Source organism: Choloepus didactylus, chromosome X, assembly GCF_015220235.1.
Source record: "Choloepus didactylus isolate mChoDid1 chromosome X, mChoDid1.pri, whole genome shotgun sequence".
Lineage (NCBI taxonomy): Eukaryota > Metazoa > Chordata > Mammalia > Pilosa > Megalonychidae > Choloepus > Choloepus didactylus.
Window position 1 is genome coordinate 20,004,505 of NC_051334.1, and position 23,979 is coordinate 20,028,483.

At 39.0% G+C, this 23,979-nt stretch overlaps 1 long non-coding RNA gene across 3 annotated transcripts in view; it reads left to right on the plus strand.

Annotated features, from left to right (window-relative positions):
* Nucleotides 1-260: 260 nt before the first annotated feature.
* Nucleotides 261-23,979, plus strand: part of LOC119522797 — a 34,388-nt gene continuing 10,669 nt past the window's right edge. Inside the window, exons 1-4 of one of the 3 annotated variants that reach the window (XR_005214537.1) lie at nucleotides 4,324-5,360; nucleotides 5,461-5,544; nucleotides 5,705-5,771; nucleotides 10,224-10,532. This is a non-coding gene — a long non-coding RNA (uncharacterized LOC119522797). The other 2 variants (XR_005214536.1, XR_005214538.1) reach the window with 2 other exon arrangements.

The window sequence follows — 23,979 nt, forward strand, 5'->3', positions numbered from 1 at the left end:
AAACGAGATAGGGCTTTATACGTTCACAAAGGAAAAGCAGGCTGAAATAAGTTTGCTAAATTAGAAACAAAACAATAGATAGATAGATAGATAGATAGATAGATAGATAGATAGATAGATAGATAGATAGATAGATAGATAAAGCAAGCAAGCAAGCAAGCAAGCAAGCAAGCAAGCAAGCAATAATTTTGGCCCCACGGAGCCGCCATAGCCGCCCGCCTGTCCCGACCCGACCTCGCGGTCGCGGCCCCGCGCCGTCGCCGCCATGGCTCGCGTGAGAGCGGCGAGGCGCCTGGCTCTCTGTCCTCCCGTGCTGGGAGTGGAGGCTGAAATGTTCTCCTTCAAGAAATGGACCGCGGTGGGCCTTGTGGAGCTGGGATGTGGCGTGCCATATGTAGCAGGGTCCAGGTGATGGATGACTGTTTTAGATGCCAAGCTGAAAACAAGAGGATTGTGTTGCGGTCCGGGGAGAATGTAATCTTTTATTCCACAATTGCTGCATGTCCCTGTGGATGAAACAGAATAATCTCTGCCCTCTCTGTCAGCAGGACTGGGTGGTCCAAAGAATAGGCAAATGAGAATGTTGGAAGGCTTTTTTAGCGCAGTTGTTCGCAGCCTTGGTCGATCTTATCAAGTGCCCTACAAAGGCTCGAACGCTCTCTTTTAATGTTATTTAATCTATTTGATTAATTCTTCAAATAGGAGGAGGTGGGCCCGAGGCCCTTTGGCACTCATCAAAGGCATGGTTTAAGCTTTTTGTCAGTTTTATTTTTGGAAATTCTCTACAAGGAAGAAGATAATTTATTAAAGTTTGGTCTTTCCTACCTCTGTGGTTTGACACACAGACACACACACCGCTCTGAAGTGCTGTAAAAGAGGAGAGAACTACAGATCAAGTGACCTTTATGATTTACCTATTGATAGCCAAGGGGCTGAGGAAGTATTTCCAGTCAGAGAACTTTTTCTGCTTATGGTTGATTAGTTTAAAAAGAGAGAATGTTATAGTAACGAATAAAGTACAGTTTAAAAGCCCCAAAATAAATAAACAAATTACCTTAATTTGGGGGATTATAACTTATACTGTTCAAAATCATTTGCATCTCTACAAGATGCAAATGAGTAAAAGAGTAAATCAAGTAACAGTGCATTCCCCTAGAGAATAATCTTTGGGTGGGCCAGTTAGATAAAGCCCTTTAAATAAAGCTTCAGTCCAACAGGGAAAAGACAAGCAGTCGTCCTTTTTAAAAGCCTTGTTTCCAAGGCTAAATTTAGGTAATTTTTCTTAACAATAGTCAAGCATTGCATACATACCACCCACCTTAACAGACACAAACCTAATCTGGTAAGAGCTGGTGGAATAAATAACCATGAATGAATTTATAGAGAGACTGCAGAAATAAAAGATAGGGATTTAAACCAAGTCCAGTTTTCTACTTTAGCGACACTAGTGAATCGGTAAAAAGCTAAAATTGTGATGTTGCTACAAACCTACAGATTTTTCAGATGTTTCATTACTCACAAAGTGCTTTTTCCTTAGAATCATAATCTATATAGATTTAACTAGGCTAAATAGTTCCATTACTAAAATAGATTAATGTGGTTAAATGAAACCATAAGGGCATGTGATGATTGTTTTTCAGTCATTATAGGTTATTAGCATGCTACGGCCCATGAAATGTATGCTGGCATATTGGACTACTGAAGTGACGCCACTATTTCATCAGTAAGGCATATTCAGAGTTGGCTTAACTTCAAGGAATTTAGCACAGTTCACATATAAACCACTCTCCGACTGATAGGAGTTTCCAAAACAGATCAGATTTTGCTTTTTATTAATGTCATAACAGCTCATTTGTAATACCATCCTCCCTATTCAGGTGGTTTTTGAAAAGTGTCCTTTTGGTGAGAGAGAAATAAAAGAAAACGAATATCATAATAGAACAAAGCCTGCTCTGAGTAGCAGTCTCCCCAAGGATTTCATTTTCTGAGTAGAGAGCAAGATCATTTGATTAAAAAGCTCAGATTTTCTGAAGCTTTCTATTGAATGTGTGTAACATGAGCACATTTCCATATTAAGGTTATTCAGCTGTAGAAAACACAAGATCTCACTCAAAACTTTTCCTTTAAAAGTTAAATAAAATCCAAGACACTGCATATTGGTGCAGTAAAGGACAAATCTAAGGTGTTGCTCCCTAACTGCTTGGCTGTGTTTTTTTTTTTTTTTTTCCTGCAAGAAAGCAAAGACATTTAGTGAAAGCATTGTAACTCAAAAGCATCACAAAAGCTAAGAAATTTAAGTAACCATGTCACAGAAATATGGGAGCATAGATTCTGTTGGCTAATCCAAATAAGATAGTTAATCATGTTCCTGACAATGTGGAATGTAGATTCGCCGGCTATTTGTAGACTTGAGCAGGCAGACTGAGAGCTTCCTTAAATACTGGAATCTAGAGTGGCTTGAGGAGCTGTGAGTCAGTAATTCCTGGATCTACAGATTTCTTGAACCAGTAAAATTTCAACAAAATGTTGAAGACCAACATGGTGTTAACAACTTCTTATTTTGCCAAATAATACTATTGGGAGGAAATCTGACTATTTATAATTGTCATTTCGTAAAAGAAATGGCTTCCCAGATCCTTTTTTTTGAGGCTAGTGCATAATTTGATTCACCAGTGGATTTGGCCTCAAGGTATCTTTAGGTAACTTAACTTCTTTCTCAAACCTTTCATCTGTGACTAACAGGCACACTGAAGTACCTGCCATGACTGATCAAAATGAACACTAGCCCTGGGATGGATGAATGTGACAGGACTAGACTTTGGCTCCAGATAGGGGATTGGTTCTTGAGAGTTTTTCTTTAGAATCATCTTGTTTTAAGGAGGATTTTTTTTTCCAAATGATGAGATATTAGGATACATAGGATCTTTGAAGATCCTATTCACAAATGAGTCTACACCTTAACTAATAATAGCATCTTCAAAGGTCGTATTAACAAATGGGTCCACACCTACAGAAGCGTGGATTAAGACTTGAACATGTCTTTATGGAGGACATGATTCAATCCTCAACACTGGATTTTAGCGCCATAGATTCTGAATGAGCTCTGAGATGGTAGCCCTGGAATCTCAGTTTTTAACAAGCATAACATGATTTTGATGCAGATGGTCCATGGATCCCATCTTGAGAAACATTGTTCTATAAGATATTAAAAAGTAACATTTCTAATATCGTTAATGACACATTGGATAAGTCAGATCAACCTTTCTGCTAAACATAATGTATTACACATCTTCTTAAAATCATCAAAGAGCTAAATAGTGATTTATTACAGGGTTGAAATCCAGCAGAGAATGGAAATCGGGGGGGGGGGCGGTGAACCTGGAACCCTGGCCATTTTTGTCTCGGGGTCATTAGCCAATCCTGAAGAGACAACTGAGGTCACGAGCTGTTTTCTTGACAACCTCCTGGGTGTAGAGGGACAAAAGTCAAAGATCAGGACCTGCCAAGGGTGAAAACCCTTGTAAACCATTCCCCCACCCCATGCATACACACACCCTAGGAATAAGGGTGAACTGGAAGTGGCTTAGTTAAAAAATCTGGAGTCTTGAACTTGGAAAGAGTCTTGATCCTGGAAAAATCAGATGTAAATCCTCTGTAGCGGCAGATAACTTCAAATTATTTCTGCAAATAATTTTTCATATATAATGTCTGTGATGGTTAAGTTCATGTGTCAACTTGGCTAGGTTGTGGTACTCAGTTGTTTGGTCAAGCCAGTACTTGCCTGATTGTTACTGTGAGAGTATTTCATGGATTTAAATCATTAGTCAGTTGATTGCATCTGTGACTGATTACTTCTGTACTCAGCAAAGAAGATTGCCTTGTCAATGAGAGAAGTCTCATCCAATCAATTGAAAACCTTAAAAGGGAACTGATGATTTCAGCTGTCAGAAAGAAGAATTTCTATCTCTATTTCAGCCAGCCAGCTTCTTCTTGGGAATTCATCAAAACCTTTGTCAGAGTTGCCAACTTGTGACCTGCCCTACAGAATTTGGTTTGCCAATCACTGCAGTCACATGACCCAATTCCTATAATAAATCTCTTAATTGGTTCTGTTTCTCTGGAGAACCCTCACTAATACAATGTCCAAAACACAATCATAGATAACCAAGCCTAACAGGAGACAGAAAACCAAGAGCAAGAACCACCAAAATAAAGAAACAGCAAAAGCATACTCAAAGGAACTCCGGACATTGGGTGAATCTAAAGGAACGCTGACTATGGGAAACAATTAATATAATGTCCTGTGGGAATAGGTAGGTGATGATTGATTAGATAGATACATAGATAGACACATAGATAAATATTTAAAATGTATAACAATAATAATAGCGTAAAGGTTTGGGAGGGGATTAAATGAGATTAAATGTTCTAAGTTCTTTGCATTATCCAGGAAAAGAGGAAAGATATCAATTAATATTAGATATTTTATAAGTTAAAGGTACATGTTAATAGTAGGATAACTACCAAAGAATAGAGAGATTTTTATGACTTAATGATAAAAGTCATCCAAAAGAAGACATGGAAGGAAAGAAAAAGGAAAACCATACAGGTGGGAAAAGAGAAAGTGCATAATAAGATAGTAGATTTAAATGCAAATATATCAGTAATTATGATGAATGTAAGTGGACCAAACTTTCCAGTGCAAAAGCAAAGGATTGTGAGATTAAAAATAAACAAACAAAACTCAACTAACTGTTGTTTAAAGAGATATATTTAAAACATAAAGAAAGGTAGAGAGGAATGACAAAACATTTACCCCCCACTTGCTAACTAAAAGAAAGCTGATATAGTTATATTCCTATCCTCCAAAATAGACTTCAAAGCAAAAAGCATTGTTAGAGATAAAGCAGGTCACTTCATAATAAAAAGTTTAATTCAGCAGCAAGATAGAATAATTTTAAATCCGTATGCACCTAATATCCTGGCCTCAAAATATATAAAACAAAATTGATAGTATAGCAAGGAGAAATTGACAATCTTTGATCATAGTGGGAAATTTTAACACAACTTTCTTAGTAACGGGTAGAACAAACAGACAAAAAGATCAGTATGCATAGGCCCACTCTTTACAGTCCACTTCCAACACAGCTGTGGAGAATAATGGTCAAGAAAGAATGTCTCATAGGACAAAGCCAAAGTCCAGAGAAGACCATGTGCAAGAAAATTTCTCCCAGAGAGCAGAACCACAGGACTTCTTCACTTCCAGGGCAGGGAATCTTTGCACATCCTGCCTAGCATGGTTTCATTATTGCTGTGCACAAATAACTGCTGAGCAATATGCATTCTTCCCTTTTCCAAACGTAAGTTTCTCTATATATATCCTGTTCTTGCTCCACATTATATATTGAAATTTGAGTAGTGGGCAGGGGAAGAGGGGAATAATGTGTTGTTATCATACAGATTGCTGGACCATGAGACACTAGATCTGGACCAGATGTAGAGGACTGCGTGTTACCCAGAGATGCTAGATTTATTTTATAGTCGGTAAATGGATTGTACTTTGGGCTGTCTCCCAAGGGGAGGGATAAGTGTATCCTACGTGTGGAAATAAGGGTTTGCCTGGATACTTAGATGACCAAAGGGGTTGGAAGTCTCAGAGATTGCTAATTATTTTCTGTGTCCATTTTCCTTTTTTACCTTTTAGTCACTGAGCCCCACTGAGTGTGAGTTCATCATGTGACTTCCCAGCAGGATACTACATTTCCCTGAAGGTAGGTGTGGTCATGTGACCAGGTTTGGGCCAATGGGATATGAGCAGAAGTAATGTATATTTATCTCCATAAAAACATAACTGCTTGCCTTGAATTTTCTTTCCACCAGCTGGGAAATGTCAACATTTGGAATAACCCCTTGGACCCAAGAGGGCTGCTGAGAATGACAGAGCTGCCCCACCAGGCTAGGTTCCTATATGTCCTCATGGAACAGAGCTGCCCTGCAGGCCTGCAGGCCCTCGATTATTATAAACTTCCATCTCACATAAGCTATTTTACTCTGAGGTTCCTTTGCTATAGCAACCTTGCCTTTACCCTGATACAGCGATGTGTTATGGAGTAATAAAGGTCAGTTGGAAAGGCAGAGGTGAGGGAGAAGTTGTTGCTAGACTTAGTAAGCTCAGGTGTCAGGATTTGACAGGCTAGGTGATATGAAACATTGCAGAAGGACCAGGCAGATGGTGGTGCCATTGATGGTGATGAGAAAGCTGATGAAATGGCTTCAGATGCCTTTTGTGTGACGTTTATAATTCTGTATCTCTGGGCCTACTTTTCTCCATGCCCATATTTCCAAAGACTGGCCTGATTCTCTCTCTCAAGATCAGAGAGTCCCCTCAAACTCAACATTTCAAAGCTTAGCTTTCTTCCCCCCAAGACTTTCCTTCCTCCTGTGTGTCCTATTCTGGTTCATGGCACCACCCTTCAAATAGTTGTCCTAGCTGGAAACCAGTGTCATCCTGATTCTCCCTCATTAACCCACCGAGTCTCCTATAAAGATCAGCTACTTCCATTTTTTTCCCTTTCCCGAGTGCCAGTGTCTTGATTCAGGACTTCCTGATCTCTCAAATGTTGCAGTATCTTCTTTTCTAACTGGTCTCTCTGATTTCAGTCTCTCCCATTCTTCACACTGCCTTCAGCACTGTTTTTCCAAACACAAACTTACCATGTCACTTCACTTGTTTACATACCGTCTCCTGTTTCCTATAAGCTAAGTAGGCTGGACTCAGTACAAGTCTGCTCCCCTATAATCCCTATCAAGTCCCTCAGTTCACTGTAGGCCCTGGACACCCTGAACCTCTATATGCAGTGTCCTCTCTGTCTGGAATGCCCTTGTTCTCTCTTCACTTGATGGACTCCTACTTAGCCTGCAAAACCCAGCTTAAACATGTCTCATTGAGAAATCTTCCCAGAATCATCCTGGCTTTGTTGCTTAGTTATTCCTCCCTCAATATTTGATAAACAAATGAACTAATTAAAGCTAGAATAATAAGAACTGAATCCCAAAGAATACATCCAGCAGAAAAGCAGAAAGCTACAGAATTTCAGAAATATAGAATTTTTTACAACTGGAAAGGAAACTTACAGATTTTCATGATCATCTAAATGTGTTTATATATATGAGGCTCAGAGAAGTTCAGTGGCTTTCCCAGAATCAGACAGCAGAGCTGGGAGTAAGACATAGGTCTTCTGGTTCAGTTTCTGGTGCTATTTTCCCTACATTTTGCTGTGAATGAATTAGAGAATCATTATAGTAGAAGGGTTTGTCTGGAGTTGAATTTGAAAGTTTGGGCATTTCAACTTGCCAATTAGATTGCACTTCAAGTCAGATATGGAATAATCAAAATGTCCATGTGACCTTGTCAAAGAGATAATTTTTCAAGTTATGAACCATTCTCCCAGAGGGACTGATAAAGATCCCGTGCACACACCAACTGTGCACATTGAAAACCAGAGGCCCTCCCGTCCAAAGGGTCTAAACGTTTTTTGACCTAGGGACCCTTTGGTAGTCTGGTTTCTCAGAATAATGTTTTAAATGCATAAAACATCATACATAGGATTATGAAAGAGACAAATTATGTTGAAGATACCATTATCAAAATATTTAAAATTATGAATCTGTGATATAGTAATATATGTGCTTCTTTATTAATCCATTAAATGATAAGATCTGGTAGCAGTCTAACTACCATAATTTTGAAGTAGTGATGAGCATAAATGATATTTTAGGATATCCACAACAACTGCCATATGATAGGAAAACATCCATGATTTCTATTGGTACAAACCACAGGTCCTGCTGATGCTTACTGTGGTGTGATACTTACATTCACATTTTAAGGAAATGCTTGATTTTGTTTGAGATTCGTGAAAATGAAGAGGAAATGTTTTTCTCTTCCAAGTTCATGGATTTGCAGAACCCCAGGTTAAGAATCCCTGTGTCAGTCCGATACCTTCATTTTAAAGCGAGGAATCTTTTATTTGAGATACTTAAAATGAGTTCAAATAAAATTAATTCAAATAAAACCTTTGGTGGAGACTATGAAGTTGTTCTCTCTCAACTCAGCATACTTCCCTCAAAGAGTTTAGGCTTAAAAACAGAGACTTGAAAGCAATTTCTGCTTACTGCTCAGCACTCCTGGTCCCTAAGGCCTGCTTGGTGCAAAACCCCTTGGACTAAAAGGGAAGAAACAGGATGATTTTCTGTAGCCACAACTGTGAGGTATGATGACTTGTATTATTAGATTACTGATTTTTCTTTTATGAAAATACATTTGAGTATCACATCTGGGGAAGCTGTAACTTTTAAGGTAGTCAACGTTTCTTTCAAAGATTGAAGCAGAAACAGAATTGCCCTAATTTTGTCAACTGGCCATTATGGGTTTATTGTTTCAGTCTTATAGAGGAAATAATCCCATTTCACCCATTGTTACATTTATCCTTAGAGAAGCAGGGAGGTCTGGGGGCAAGGGAAGATGGAGGACACTCAAAGTACTGATGACTTCAGTGTGCTTCCCTAATTTAAAGCCATGTTGAGGGGCTCCATCCCTAATTCCTGGGTCAGACTGAATTAACCCCAAGTTGGAGCCCTGGAAATTATTTGCAGACATTACTGTTACCATTAGTTGCGTACTACTGAAGTTTTGTCTTTTGAGAAAAACTATCTACCAACAAAAATTGCCTTGACAAAAACAGTTCTGGTACGACTCATCATTTTGTTTCTTTAAGTAATGAGTGTATGCAAGGTGGACCCTTGATGAGCCGACATTGTACCGTGGATACATAGCTATGGTTTACACACTATTGTAACAGAAAGTGTGGTATATAGAAATGTTGCTTTGAAGCAGTATTTGCAAAACATGCAAACTTCTGTATCTGTATTTGGAAAAAATAAAACAAGTTTTTGTTGCAAAAAAAAAAAAAAACTCTTGGACTAGGAGAAGGGAGATATAATTAGTATCTCCATAAATTATCCTGCAACCATATTAAGAATCAGAAAGATGACAAATTAACTTGTGAATAAATGCCAACAATAAAGGATACCCCCCCCCAAAATGCCCTGTTAAAGAACAGAATGGCCAGTCTTGCATTTAACTGTAGGTCCAGCAGAATTTTTCAAACCTTTTTTAGCATGACCCATAGTAAGAAATAGATTTTTTCATTGAGACCTATCACACATATACATACAGACACATATATGTATTTCAAACAAAAGTTTCCCCAAACAGACTTCTCTTAATAAGGGATGAGGCCCGTGATATTTTTTGTTCTGTTCCATTCTACCGCATTCATGGAAACACTGGTCAGTGACCCACTATTTATGACTCAGTGTTGGGTTCCACCCATAGTGTGAAGAACATTGGCCTGGATGAATTCCAAGGACTCTCAAATTTTAAGATTCTATGATATATGGCTGGATCATAGAAATAAGTACAGTATTGGGAGAAGGGGTAAAAGTCATCAAGAAATGCTAATTTTATTATTTTTTTATGTTTATACACATAGATTTTTTAAATTTTTAAATCACATTTTTATCTCCTATTCTTTATTTTGAAAATTTTCAAAGCAACAGAAGAGACTCAAAAGAAGAGTAAAATGTATGCTCTATACTGTTCACCAAGATTCACAATTATTTTACCACATTTGCTTCCAATCTCTCTCTCCAAATACATAAATACACACATACACACACATATTTGTTTATTCTTAGTGCTTTTGCTGAACCATTTGAAAATATGTTGCAGATATTATGATACTTTATTCCAAAATACAGCACTTCAACATGTATCTCCTAAGATCTGGCACATTCTCCCACAAAGCCACAATATTATTATCATATCCAGAAAGTGTAACATTTATACAACAATATTATCTATTGTACAGACTATATTCAAATTTCCCAGTTGTCCCCTAAATGCCCTTTATAGCTCTTTTCCCCCCAATCCAAGATCCAGTCAAGACATGCAGTGCATTTGATTTGTTAGTTATATCTCTTTAGCATCCTTTAATCTTGGTCTTTTGTGACAATGATTTTTTGAATCCAGACCACTTGTCTTTAAAATGTTCCACAATCCTTTTTGACAAGAATTCTTTATAGGTAATGTTATTTACTTACTATTTGTAGTAGCTGATCTCCAAAGAAAATCTCCATCAATTCCTCCCCTCCCTGTCCAGGCATGCCACAGTGCCTTCAAGAGGTGGAACCGATACTTTGACCAAGAGAATACAAGTGATGCATGTTCTGGGCCTTGCCTTTAAGAGGACTGGCACTTTCTGCCTCCTGATTCTTGGAGCCCCGAGCCATCATGAGAGATCCAGGCTGCCCTGGCGGAGAGAAAAGCCGTGAGAGGGAGCATATTACGTTTTGGAAGTCCAGCCCAGTTGAGCCTTCAGATCATTGCAGCCCCAGCCACCGTCCGACTACACCACTTGGGAGACCCTAATCAAGAACTGCTGAGCTGAGCCCAGTGGATCCACAGAATAGTGAGCGATAATACTTAAATTTTTATTGACATAATTTCAGACCTACAGCAAACTTGTAAGAATAGGAGAATGAATTCCCAGAAACCCAGAATCCCCATATGTTAATACTATACTATATTTGCTTGATTCTTCTCTCTCACTCTCTAGTCTACCATCTATCTGTCTGCCTGTCTGTCTATCTCTCTCTCTCTCTCTAGTTTTTTCTGAACTGATTAAGAGGAAATTGCAGTATTGTCCTTTACCCTTTAATGTTTCAGTTTATATTTCCTAAAAACAAGACATTCTCTTACATAATCATGGTATAATTATCAACATTAGTAAACTAATGTGGCAGGCTGAATTATATACCCCCAAAAAACATGTTTCTAATCTTAATCTGCAACCTTGTGGGTGTGAAGCCATTGTAAATAAGACCTTTTGAAGATACTATTTTTAGTGAAGATTTGGCCACCTGAATCAGGGTGGGTCTTAATCCATATTACTTGAAGCCTTATAAAGAGAACCTGGAGGTCACAAAAGCCACAAAGGAGAGGACATCATCATATGACAGAGGCAGAGGAACTCCAAGGACTGCTGGCAACCAGCACCAAAACACTACAGGCTCCGGGAGAAGGCCAGACGTGCCAATATCTTGATTTTGGACGTCTTCTAGCCTCAGAAATGTGAGCCAATAAATTCCTGTTTTTAAGCCAAAATCAGTTTGTGGTTTTTGTGATGGCAACTCTGGCAAACTAAGACAGTTAACATTGATGCAATACTGTCATCTGATCTGATTAAGATTTTGCTAATTGTCCCAATAATGTCCTTTTTAGCAAACAAACAAACAAACAAAAAACACCAAGCTCATGTGTTGCATTTAATTGTCATGTCTTTTTAGTCTTCTTTCATCTGGAACAATTCCTGAGTCTTTCTTGATATTTTGGAAGAGTGCAGGCCTGTTATTTTATAGATTGTCTTTCACTTTCAACTTGTCTGATGTTTCTCATGATTAGATTTGGATTCTGCACTTTTGGCAGGGGTACCAAGAAGTGATGCTGAGTTCTTCTCTATGCATCATATCAGCAGACACATGCTGTCGATTAAATCCATTACTGGCAATGTTAGCTTCAATCATTTGGTTAAACTGGTATCTGCCGGCAACTATAAAGTTACTACTTTTTCCTTAGTAATTAATAAGTGTCTTATGGGGAGATACTTTGAGACTATGTAAATATTCTGTTACTACTCAAATTTCACCCACTAGTTTTAGCATCCATTGATGATTCTTGCCTGAATCAAGTATTATTATGATGTCAGCCACATGGTGATTTTTATATTTCCATCATTCCTTCTACATTTATTATTTGGCATTCTACTGTAAGGAAGGTCTTTCCTTTCTTATTTACTTATTTACTTGTTTGTTCATTTGTTTGTTCTTTTATTCATTCATTTAAGTGTGGACTCATAGATTCTTACTTTATTCAATAAGTTATAATCCTTAATAATATTTTTTACGTTATGCTGAAATTGCTCCAAATTTGGCCAGTGTGAGTACTTTAAGCTGACTTCCAAGTCCTTTTTCCATGTTGCCATAATTTCTTGAGCACGCCCTTACTTTTTAGCACAAAAAGCTGCTCCAGGCTTATTGTGCCAGTTTGGATGTATTATGTCCCCCAAAATGCCATGTTCTTTCATACAATCTTGTGGGGGCAGACGTATTCATGTTGATTAGGTTGTTATCCTTTGAGTGTTTCCATGGAGATGTGACTCAATCACCTGTGAGCAAGACCTTTGATTGGACAATTTCCATGGAGGTGTTACCCCACCCATTCAGGGTGGGTCTTAACTGAATCACTGGAGTCTATAAAAGTGTTCACAGACAGAAGGAGGTGCTGCAACCAAGAGAGACACTTTGAAGAATGCACAGGAGCTGAGAGAGGAGCTGGAACATAATTTGGGAGGTTTTCTGGATGCCAATGGTCTTTCTCCAGTGAAGGTACCCTATTGTTGATGGCTTACCTTGGACACTTTATGGCCTTAAGACTGTAACTTTGTAACCAAATAAACCCCCTTTATAAAAGCCAATCCATTTCTGGTACTTTGCATACTGGCAGTATTAGCAAACCAGAACACTTATCTTGCACTTTCTTTGCCCCAGCCCTGGAATCAGCCATTTTTCCAAGGATTCCTATTCCTTTTGGTGAGGAATGTTGCTTAGAAAACAAGATTTGGGTGCTAGATATGCTTTTTAGTAGGGTGTCACTTCTTCTAGGCCCTCTCAGCAGACAGATGTGGGAAACAGATGTATGTATAAACATGTACATATATACACATGTGTGCATGCACACACATATATTAAATACACATTTACACATATCTATATCCAGTTCTATATCTACCTACCCCTACCCACCTACTTACTAAAACCCATGTCTTTCCACTGATACCTGCAGTTCCAGTCTAACACAGTGGAGTTCAGTTAATTTTTCCCCCTTTGCATAATTGTAACTTCCTCCTCCAACAATGAAAAAATTAGATCCCATTATCCACAATATATTTACTTATTTGCTTAATCCTAGAACATATAGAAAATGTTTTCAGAATTGCTAGCCCATGCCTTTGCAGAAAAAGAAGCCTTCTGATTAGAGTTCAATATTTGTTTGGCGTTCTTTTTCTCTTTAGCCTAAGGGCATGTAAAAGAAATACATTGTATAAAAGTTACTTGGGTTAGTGCCTGCCCTCCCCCAATGTGGTTATGTTATTTATTTGAAAGATGTTTCACTTTGTTTCTGCTTGTGTTCAACTTTAAGCCTCCTCCTCCCAATTGTTACTTTAATCCACTAAGTTTTGGGGTGCTCTGTTATGTAATAATGGATAACTGAGACACCATTGCATCACATCAGAAGGCACATGATGTCAGTTTTCCCATTATAGTGATGGGAAGTTGGATCATTTGGTTAAGTCCTGTCTGCTAGAGCTCTCCATTGTAATTACTAAGTAATCTGTGGGAGGGTCTCATCTTTTTTCTTTAGTAACTCAACTTAAAATCACCATTGCCACCACAATCTAGGGCCCCTACTTCAGATTTGCATTTTTCTCTGTGGAAATGCCCCCTTTAATGCCATAGGAATACAGAGAGAAGGCAAGTACCTGTTGCCTGATTATACAGCAGGTGGACTCCACAGCTGGCAGTGAAGGTGGAAATCCAGATGTGATGAAAACACTTGATTCTGTTTGTAGTTCAACAAAATCTGTGCTTAAAACAGAATGCTACAAACTCTGTGTAGGTTTGCCAACTTGTGCTTCTGATCCCAAGTCATGAGATTTGGAGAAAGGAAAGAGCAGTTTTTTTTTTGTTTTAAGATCTTCATATGGAGTTAGGGTTGGGTGCATTGCTGAGAAAGAAGTCTGTTTATGCGTCCTACTGTATAAATTTAGTTGGGATGATGTTGCCTTCTCAGTTCCATGTTTTTTCATTGCTTCTTTTAAGTACATTATTTGGTCATATTCAAGCTATTAGATCATGGTACTCTTATATTCCGAACTTAAAGATGTTCATGGCTATATCCTCAGTGCCTAGGATGGGATATAGTAGGGGCTGAATGTGTACATGAATGAATGGACATTCATTCCCACTCTTTCATTCATTCCTCACAGATTTATACCTTGCCAACTCTCCTGTTATTTGCCAGGAATTATCCTAGGCATTGAGCCACAGTGGTTAGTAAAACATGGCCCCTGCTTCAAGGGCCCAGAGACTATAGGGAGAGAGAAAAACATAAACGATGGATTATAAAACTGTATGGAGGGCAGGCACTGATAGGAATATGCACTGGGTATTATAGGAGCATAGAAGAGGGGCACAAAACTCATCTACAGTGGGTGAGAAAAGGCCTCCTGCAAGAGGCGGTGCCTGAATTAAAATTATATAATACTTTTATATTTTTCTTAGTACAACTGTAGTTTTAAAAATGAAGATAGAAAAAGAAAAACATTTTAAAATCATGCATAACTCCACCCATAGGTAATGGGAAACATCTTTGTTTATATCCTTCCTGTTTTCTAGAACATATCTACTTGAAGATATATAAAAATAGGACCAATCTGGGTATTCTCTTTTGTGACCTGCTTTTCCTCACTTGATATTTTTTTTTTTATCTTCATTTCTGTTTGTTTGTTCATTTCTCCTGGGTATTTATCTAGGAGTGAAACCATTTGAGGAACTGCCAGATGTATTTTCCAAAGAAGCTATACCACTTTACATTCCCACCAGCAGTGTATGAGGTTCTAACTTCTCATCATCCTAGCTCATACTTATCTTTTTTTATTATAGCCATCCTAGTGAGTTTTAATTTGGTTTTCATTTGCATTTCTCAGATGACTAATGACGTTGAGCATCTTTTTACATGCTTATTGGTTTCTATATCTTCTATAGACAGATTTCTACTTAATTCCATTCCCTATTTTAAAAACTGGGTTCTTTTGTCTTTTTTTTTTTTTTGATCTTCATTTTATTGAGATATATTCATATACCACGCAGTCATACAAAACAAATCATACTTTTGATTGTTCACAGTACCATTACATAGTTGTACATTCATCACCAAAATCAATCCCTGACACCTTCATTAGCACACACACAAGAATAACAAGAATAATAATTAGAGTGAAAAAGAGCAATTGAAGTAAAAAAGAACACTGGGTACCTTTGTCTGTTTGTTTGTTTCCTTCCCCTATTTTTCTACTCATCCATCCATAAACTAGACAAAGTGGAGTGTGGTCCTTATGGCTTTCCCAATCCCATTGTCACCCCTCATAAGCTACATTTTTATACAACTGTCTTCGAGATTCATGGGTTCTGGGTTGTAGTTTGATAGTTACAGGTATCCACCACCAGCTCCCCCAATTCTTTAGAACCTAAAAAGGGTTGTCTAAAGTGTGCGTAAGAGTGCCCACCAGAGTGACCTCTCGGCTCCTTTTGGAATCTCTCTGCTACTGAAGCTTATTTCATTTCCTTTCACATCCCCCTTTTGGTCAAGAAGATGTTCTCCGTCCCACGATGCCAGGTCTGCATTCCTCCCCGGGAGTCATATTCCACGTTGCCAGGGAGATTCACTCCCCTGGGTGTCTGATCCCACGTAGTGGGGAGGGCAGTGATTTCACCTTTCAAGTTGGCTTAGCCAGAGAGAGAGGGCCACATCTGAGCAACAAAGAGGCATTCGGGAGGAGGCTCTTAGGCACAACCATAGGGAGGCCTAGCCTCTCCTTTGCAGCAACCATCTTCCCAAGGGTAAAACCTATGGTAGAGGGCTCAACCCATCAAACCACTAGTCCCCTATGTCTGTAGTCATGTTAGCAACCATCGAGGTGGGGTAGGCGAATACCCCTGCATTCTCCACAGGCTCCTCAAGGGGGCACTACATCTTTTTTTCCTTGTTTTTCTTCTTTTTTTTTTTAACTTTCCCTTCTTCTTTTTTTTTTTTTTTAATCTTCATTTTATTGAGATATATTCACATACCACGCAGTCATACAAAACAAATCGTACTTTCGATTGTTTACAGTACCATTACATAGTGGTACATTCATCACCCAAATCAATCCCTGACACCTTCATTAGCACACACACAAAAATAACAAGAATAATAATTAGAGTGAAAAAGAGCAATTGAAGTAAAAAAGAACACTGGGTACCTTTGTCTGTTTGTTTCCTTCCCCTATTTTTCTACTCATCCATCCATAAACTAGACAAAGTGGAGTGTGGTCCTTATGGCTTTCCCAATCCCATTGTCACCCCTCATAAGCTACATTTTTATACAACTGTCTTCGAGATTCATGGGTTCTGGGTTGTAGTTTGATAGTTTCAGGTATCCACCACCAGCTACCCCAATTCCTTAGAACCTAAAAAGGGTTGTCTAAAGTGTGCGTAAGAGTGCCCACCAGAGTGACCTCTCGGCTCCTTTTGGATTCTCTCTGCCACTGAAGCTTATTTCATTTCCTTTCACATCCCCCTTTTGGTCAAGAAGATGTTCTCCGTCCCACGATGCCGGGTCTACATTCCTCCCCGGGAGTCATATCCCACGTTGCCAGGGAGATTCACTCCCCTGGGTGTCTGATCCCACGTAGGGGGGAGGGCAGTGATTTCACCTTTCAAGTTGGCTTAGCTAGAGAGACAGGGCCACATCTGAGCAACAAAGAGGCATTCGGGAGGAGGCTCTTAGGCACAACCATAGGGAGGCCTAGCCTCTCCTTTGCAGCAACCGTCTTCCCAAGGGTAAAACCTGTGGTAGAGGGCTCAACCCATCAAACCACCAGTCCCCTATGTCTGTGGTCATGTTAGCAACCATGGAGGTGGGGTAGGCGAATACCCTTGCATTCTCCACAGGCTCCTCAAGGGGGCACTACATCTTTTTTTTTCCTTGTTTTTCTTTTTTCTTTTTTTTTTTTTTTAACTTTCCCTTCTTTTTTAAATCAACTGTATGAAAAAAAAGTTAAAAAGAAAACAAACATACAATAAAAGAACATTTCAAAGAGACCATAACAAGGGAGTAAGAAAAAGACAACTAACCTAAGATAACTGCTTAACTTCCAACATGTTCCTACTTTACCCCAAGAAAGTTACCTAATATAGCAACATTCCTGTGAACTTGCTCCTACTATATTCATCAGAAATTAACAGACCATAGTCATTCCTGGGCATCCCCAGAACGTTAAATAGCTTATCTGTTCTTCTTGGATTATTGTTCCCCCTTCCTTAATTGCTCTCTATTGCTAGTTCCCCTACATTCTACATTATAAGCCATTTGTTTTGCATTTTTCAAAGTTCACATTAGTGGTAGCATATAATATTTCTCTTTTTGTGCCTGGCTTATTTCGCTCAGCATTATGTCTTCAAGGTTCATCCATGTTGTCATATGTTTCACGAGATCGTTCCTTCTTACTGCCGCGTAGTATTCCATCGTGTGTATATACCACATTTTATTTATCCACTCATCTGTTGAAGGACATTTGGGTTGTTTCCATCTCTTGGCAATTGTGAATAATGCTGCTATGAACATTGGCGTGCAGATATCTGTTCGTGTCACTGCTTTCCGATCTTCCGGGTATATACCGAGAAGTGCAATCGCTGGATCGAATGGTAACTCTATATCTAGTTTTCTAAGGAACTGCCAGACTGACTTCCAGAGTGGCTGAACCATTATACAGTCCCACCAACAGTGAATAAGAGTTCCAATTTCTCCACATCCCCTCCAGCATTTGTAGTTTCCTGTTTGTTTAATGGCAGCCATTCTAACCGGTGTTAGATGGTATCTCATTGTGGTCGTAATTTGCATCTCTCTAATAGCTAGTGAAGCTGTACATTTTTTCATGTGTTTCTTGGCCATTTGTATTTCCTCTTCAGAGAACTGTCTTTTCATATCTTTTGCCCATTTTATAATTGGGCCGACTGTACTATTGTCATTGAGTTGTAGGATTTCTTTATATATGCAAGATATCAGTCTTTTGTCAGATACATGGTTTCCAAAAATTTTTTCCCATTGAGTTGGCTGCCTCTTTACCTTTTTGAGAAATTCCTTTGAGGTGCAGAAACTTCTAAGCTTGAGGAGTTCCCATTTATCTATTTTCTCTTTTGTTGCTTGTGCTTTGGGTGTAAAGTCTAGGAAGTGGCCGCCTAATACAAGGTCTTGAAGATGTTTTCCTACATTATCTTCTAGGAGTTTTATGGTACTTTCTTTTATATTGAGGTCTTTGGTCCATTTTGAGTTAATTTTTGTGTAGGGGGTGAGGTAGGGGTCCTCTTTCATTCTTTTGGATATGGATATCCAACTCTCCCAGCCCCATTTGTTGAAAAGACCATTATGACTCAGTTCAGTGACTTTGGGGGCCTTATCAAAGATCAGTCGGCCATAGATCTGAGGGTCTGTCTCCGAATTCTCAATTCGATTCCATTGATCTATATGTCTATCTTTGTGCCAGTACCATGCTGTTTTGGCAACTGTGGCTTTATAATAAGCTTCAAAGTCAGGGAGTGTAAGTCCTCCCACTTCGTTTTTCTTTCTTAGAGTGTCTTTAGCAATTCGAGGCATGTTCCCTTTCCAAATAAATTTGATAACTAGCTTTTCCAAGTCTGCAAAGTAGGTTGTTGGAATTTTGATTGGGATTGCATTGAATCTGTAGATGAGTTTGGGTAGAATTGACATCTTAATGACATTTAGCCTTCCTATCCATGAACATGGAATATTTTTCCATCTTTTAAGGTCCCCTTCTATTTCTTTTAGTAGAGTTATGTAGTTTTCTTTGTATAGGTCTTTTACATCTTTGGTTAAGTTTATTCCTAGGTACTTGATTTTTTTAGTTGCTATTGAAAATGGTATCTTTTTCTTGAGTGTCTCTTCAGTTTGTTCATTTCTAGCATATAGAAACATTACTGACTTATGTGCATTAACCTTGTATCCCGCTACTTTGCTAAATTTGTTTATTAGCTCTAGTAGCTGTATCGTCGATTTCTCAGGGTTTTCTAGATATAAGATCATATCATCTGCAAACAATGACAGTTTTACTTCTTCTTTTCCAATTTGGATGCCTTTTATTTCTTTGTCTTGCCGGATTGCCCTGGCTAGCACTTCCAGCACAATGTTGAATAACAGTGGTGATAGTGGGCATCCTTGTCTTGTTCCTGATCTTAGAGGGAAGGCTTTCAGTCTCTCTCCATTGAGTACTATGCTGGCTGTGGGTTTTTCATATATGCTCTTTATCATGTTGAGGAAGTTTCCTTCAATTCCTACCTTTTGAAGTGTTTTTATCAAAAAGGGATGTTGGATTTTGTCAAATGCTTTTTCAGCATCTATTGAGATGATCAATTGATTTTTCCCTTTTGACTTGTTAATGTGTTGTAATACATTGATTGATTTTCTTATGTTGAACCATCCTTGCATGCCTGGAATAAACCCCACTTGGTCATGGTGTATGATTTTTTTAATGTGTCTTTGGATTCGATTTGCAAGTATTTTGTTGAGGATTTTTGCATCTATATTCATTAGGGAGATTGGCCGGTAGTTTTCCTTTTTTGTAGCATCTTTGCCTGGTTTTGGTATTAGATTGATGTTAGCTTCATAAAATGAGTTAGGTAGTGTTCCATTTTCTTCAATGTTTTGAAAGAGTTTGAGTAAGATTGGTGTCAGTTCTTTCTGGAAAGTTTGGTAGAATTCCCCTGTGAAGCCATCTGGCCCTGGGCATTTATTTGTGGGAAGATTTTTGATGACTGATTGGATCTCTTTGCTTGTGATGGGTTGGTTGAGGTCTTCTATTTCTTCTCTGGTCAGTCTAGGTTGTTCATATGTTTCCAGGAAATTGTCCATTTCCTCTACATTATCCAGTTTGTTGCCATACAGTTGTTCATAGTATCCTCTTATAATTTGTTTAATTTCTTCAGGATCTGCAGTTATGTCACCTTTTTCATTCATTATTTTGTTTATATGGGTCTTCTCTCTTTTTGATTTTGTCAGTCTAGCTAGGGGCTTGTCAATCTTGTTGATCTTCTCAAAGAACCAACTTTTGGTGATATTTATCCTCTCTATTGTTTTTTTGTTCTCTATGTCATTTATTTCTGCTTTAATCCTTGTTAATTCTTTTCTTCTACTTGGTTTAGGATTGGTTTGCTGTTCATTTTCTAGCTTCTTCAGTTGATCCATTAGTTCTTTGATTTTGGCTCTTTCTTCCTTTTTAATATATGCATTTAGTGCTATAAATTTCCCCCTTAGCACTGCTTTTGCTGCATCCCATAGGTTTTGGTATGTTGTGTTCTCATTTTCATTCGTCTCTATATATTTAGCAACTTCTCTTGCTATTTCTTCTTTAACCCATTGATTGTTTAGGAGTGTGTTGTTTAACCTCCAGGTATTTGTGAATTTTCTAAGTCTCTGATGGTTATTGACTTCTAATTGTATTCCATTGTGGTCAGAGAATGTGCTTTGAATAATTTCAATCTTTTTAAATTTATTGAGGCTTGTTTTATGTCCCAGCATATGATCTATTCTGGAGAAAGTTCCATGAGCACTAGAAAAGTATGTGTATCCTGGTGATTTGGGATGTAATGTCCTGTATATGTCTGTTAAATCTAATTCATTTATCAGATTGTTTAGGTTTTCAATTTCCTTATTGGTCTTCTGTCTGGTTGATCTATCTATAGGAGAGAGTGATGTGTTGAAGTCTCCCACAATTATTGTGGAAACATCAATTGCTTCCTTTAGTTTTGCCAGTGTTTCTCTCATGTATTTTGTGGCACCTTGGTTGGGTGCATAGACATTTACGATTGTTATTTCTTCTTGCTGAATTGCCCCTTTTATTAGTACGTAGTGGCCTTCTTTGTCTTTCAAAACATCCCTGCATTTGAAGTCTATTTTATCTGAGATTAATATTGCTACACCTGCTTTCTTTTGGCTGTAGCTTGCATGAAATATTTTTTTCCATCCTTTCACTTTCAGTTTCTTTGTGTCCCTGTGTCTAAGATGAGTCTCTTGTATGCAACATATTGATGGTTCATTTTTTTTGATCCATTCTGCGAATCTATATCTTTTAATTGGGGAGTTTAATGCATTTACATTCAACGTTATAACCGTGAAGGCATTTCTTGAATCAGCCATCTTATCCTTTGGTTTATGTTTGTCATATTTTTCCCCTCTGTCTATTAATATCCTTTATTGTACCCATACTGAATCTCTTTAGTACTGAACCTTTCTCCAAGTCTCTCTGTCCTTTCTTTGTTTCTCTGTCTGTAGGGCTCCCTTGAGTATCTCCAGTAGGGCAGGTCTCTTGTTAGCAAATTCTCTCAGCATTTGTTTGTCTGTTAAAAATTTAAGCTCTCCCTCGAATTTGAAGGAGAGCTTTGCTGGATAAAGTATTCTTGGCTGGAAATTTTTCTCACTCAGAATTTTAAATATGTCGTGCCACTGCTTTCTTGCCTCCATGGTGGCTGCTGAGTAGTCACTACTTAGTCTTATGCTGTTTCCTTTGTATATGGTGAATTGCTTTTCTCTTGCTGCTTTCAGAACTTGCTCCTTCTCTTCTGTGTTTGATAGTGTGATCAGTATGTGTCTCGGAGTGGGTTTATTTGGATTTATTCTATTTGGAGTTCGCTGAGCATTTATGATTTGTGTATTTATGTTGTTTAGAAGATTTGGGAAGTTTTCCCCAACAATTTCTTTGAATACTCTTCCTAGACCTTTACCCTTTTCTTCCCCTTCTGGGACACCAATGAGTCTTATATTTGGATGTTTCATATTATCTATTATATCCCTGAGGTCCATTTCGATTTTTTCAATTTTTTTCCCCATTCTTTCTTTTATGCTTTCATTTTCCATTCTGTCATCTTCGAGGTCACTGATTCGTTGTTCAACTTCCTCTAGTCTTGTACTATGAGTGTCCAGAATCTTTTTAATTTGGTCAACAGTTTCTTTAATTTCCATAAGATCATCCATTTTTTTATTTAGTCTTGCAATGTCTTCTTTATGCTCTTCTAGGGTCTTCTTGATTTCCTTTATCTCCCGTACTATGGTCTCATTGTTCATCTTTAGTTCTTTGAGTAGCTGCTCTAGGTGCTGTGTCTCTTCTGGTCTTTTGATTTGGGGGCTTGGGCTTGGGTTATCCATATCGTCTGGTTTTTTCATATGCTTTATAATTTTCTGTTGTTTTTGGCCTCGTGGCATTTGCTGAACTTGATAGGGTTCTTTTAGGATTTGTAGACCAATTGAAGTCCTTATCTCTAATTTATCAGATCTACAGCTTCGTAGAGTACACTTTCTCTAACTAACCAGCAGGTGGCGTCAACGAACCACCTGTTCTCCACAAGCCAGTTCTCCCCTGCTTAGCCTTTTTGGTGAGTGGGGGAGTGAGTCTTGTGGGGTCCAATTGGTGTACCAAGCTTGCGTGTGTAGTTGGTGTTGCCTGCCCTGTATATGGGGCGTGTTTCTGGGCAGTCAGGGAGGGGGGGGGTGGCTCTAACAATCAAATCTCCCTGGTGATCCTAGAGTTTTAAAGCTGCTGCAATAGTCTAATCCTTCAGTTCAGTCCTGCCACAGTTTGTCTCTGCCACTGACCCACAAGTCCTTGGTATTGGCGTATGGCTCCTGAGACTTGCAAGTGGGCCCCTCTTCCAGGCCGTGCACCCCGGGTCCTCTGTTGAGGGATGGCTGTGCTATGTCACAGGTGAGTGCCGTCCCCCCAGGGCAGTTCTGGGCTGCTGGGCTGTGTAGGGAGGCTCCCAGTCTGCTGAAATGATGGCTGAATGGGGCTTTGTTAATTCACACTGCTCTACCTTCCCAACTCTGGGACAATCAGCTGAGGTTGCAGGGAAGGCTTATGTCCACGCCCAGTTTTGTGGTGTGTGCCTGTTATTTGAAGCACTTCCGTCACACTGGGTTGTCTGGGGCAGTTCTGGGCTATGGGGCTGGCGATGGGCAGGAGTGTTTCCTGTCCACCAGGATGATGGCTGTGAGCCGACACCCCCCTTTTCTTGGGAAGTTGTGTTGTTTAGTGAATTTTCTCAGCCACTGGATTATTGCGTTTTGTCTCAGAGCTCTCCTAGTTCTGCTCTTGACTTGACCTGCCCAAATAGCAAGTCTTTGAAGCTTTCTGTATTGGGCTTCTTAGAGTAATTGTTTTAGAAAAAGAAAAAAGGATTAAAAAAAAAAAAAAAAAAACGGGCCCTCCTCAGAGATATAATGGGTTATTGAAATGCTAAGAGACAAAGCAACCAGGGCCATTAAGGAAAGGTCCACAGGGCAGAGAGATCAGCTTTTCTTCGGGATTTGCATATGCACCTCAGGGCCCTTCCCCTTTCTATGTTCACCAGAACTCCAAAAATCTTCCGCTTTTATTTTGGAGTTTTTCGTGTTGTTTTTTTTCTATGCCTGTCTCCTCTCTGCTGGGCTGGCTGCTCTCAGATTCTCTGGTGTCTGGTCTCAGTCTATCTATGGTTGGAGTTTGAATCAGTAGAATGAGTTTCCGATAAGGGCAGCCACTGCAGTTTTCCCTTCTCCTTTCCGGAGCTGACAGCCCCTCCTCCCCCGGGACAGAGCCTGGCAGGGAGGGGCGCGGGTCCCCTGGCCGCAAAAACTTACAGATTTCGCTGATCTCAGCAGTTCCACGTTTTCATGAGTGTTGTATGAAGTATGCCCAAAGTCAGATTGCTCTGTGGTGTCCAGTCCACGCAGTTCCTGGCTTTCTACCTACTTTCCTGGAGGAGTAACTAAAACATACAGCTCACCCGTCTGCCATCTTGCCCCACCCCGGGTGCATAGACATTTATGATTGTTATTTCTTCTTGTTGAATTGCCCCTTTTGTTAGTATGTAGTGGCCTTCTTTGTCTCTCAAAACATCCCTGCATTTAAAGTCTATTTTATCTGAGATTAATATTGCTACACCTGCTTTCTTTTGGCTGTAGCTTGCATGAAATATTTTTTTCCATCCTTT